At 48.2% G+C, this 1555-nt stretch overlaps 1 pseudogene; it reads right to left on the bottom strand.

Annotated features, from left to right (window-relative positions):
• Nucleotides 1–243: 243 nt before the first annotated feature.
• Gm11191 lies at nucleotides 244–1244 on the bottom strand (annotated as a pseudogene).
• Between the last annotated feature and the right edge of the window lie 311 nt (nucleotides 1245–1555).

The following is a 1555-nucleotide window of genomic DNA, read 5'->3' as shown; positions in this document are numbered from 1 at the left end:
CCATGCTAACAAGAAAAGCCTGCATGAAGAACTAAGCCCAGGAAGAACGTTTCCAGCTCCACCTGCCTCTCTGCCTCCCTATCTATCCTCTACCAGCCTAAACACAGGAATCCTGATCTCCATCACTTTCTGAGTGGCCTTGGGCAGGGGCAACACATCTCTCTCTGGTCCTTTTTTTTTTTTTTTTTTTTTTGACTGTCCTAAACTGTTTATTGGATATGAATTTTACAAATATCACGTGTATTAGTGGTAACGGTGGGGCTGGAGAGTACTGTGCCTTCTCCAGGCTGCACGGCGAGAACCACCAATAGTGTGGTGGTACTTGTAGCCCTTTCCAAGGCCACGGCTCTTTCTGCCAGCAGATGTCAGCCCACGCATCTCTCTGTGCGTGTGGACTGGTTTGGTGATCCACTGGATGTCAGGATTTCTTCTGATAGCTTTATGGAATGGATCAATGAGGATAACCTCAAAAAATTTATATGTGGAGTCTTCACCAACCCAGTAGGAAATCAGGACTCTCAAAGGCCCACAATGGCGCCCAGCTCTCTCCTCAGCAACAGACTGAAGGCTTCGGGCAAATTTCAGCTGGTTAACAACATGGTGGACAGACTTGCCATAAGTTACACCCTTAGAAACCGGGCATTGGGCTTGAGAGATGGCTCAGCGGTTAAGAACACTGTTCTTCTGAAGGTCCTGAGTTCAAATCCCGGCAACTACATGGTGGCTCACAACCATCTGTAATGAGATCTGACGCCCTCTTCTGGTGCGTCTGAAGACAGCTACAGTACTCTTACATATAATAAATAAATCTTTAAAAAAAAGAAAAGAAAAGAAAAGAAAAGAAAAGAAACCGGGCGTTTGTGACCACCAAGGTAGATACGAATACTGTAAATGACATAAACTTACTTAGCCTTGTACCCAAGTCTTCGCTCTTTATCAGGCCGGGTGGGGCGGGGACACTGGTGCAGCGCAGAGAGCTGGCGGTATTGTGAGCAGTGAAAAAAAAGCGCATCAGCCGGGCGTGGTGGCGCACGCCTTTAATCCCAGCACTTGGGAGGCAGAGGCAGGTGGATTTCTGAGTTCGAGGCCAGCCTGGTCTACAAAGTGAGTGCCAGGACAGCCAGGGCTACACAGAGAAACCCTGTCTCGAAAAAACCAAAAAAAAAAAAAAAAAAAAAAAGCGCATCACGTCCGTCTGACTGCTTCTTCCTCCGTAGCCCCTGGATGTATTTGTATGCACCCATCTTGGCTCACATGATGGCTGCCGTCAGAGGAAAGCTCTGGTCCTTATCTGAACTACATCTGATGACTTTGTAGGGCCAAACACATGGACCCTTAACATCCCTTGCTTCATTCAAAACTTCTTACCAACAATGAGGTTGATAACAGAATCCCTGTCCTGGGGACTGCGGGTGTGGCTCAGTGGATAAGTACAGAGCATGCACGCTGGGGGTTGGGGAAAGGGCAGGGCAGGCTGGGGTGCTGGAGAGAGAGCTCAGCTCTTAAGAGCACTTGCTGTTCTTCTTGTTCAATTCCCAGCTCCCATGTGGTAGCT

This window comes from Mus musculus, chromosome 11 (genome assembly GCF_000001635.26).
Source record: "Mus musculus strain C57BL/6J chromosome 11, GRCm38.p6 C57BL/6J".
Taxonomy (NCBI): domain Eukaryota; kingdom Metazoa; phylum Chordata; class Mammalia; order Rodentia; family Muridae; genus Mus; species Mus musculus.
Note: the sequence above shows the minus strand (reverse complement) of the source record. Positions and strands in the feature narration are given on the sequence as shown.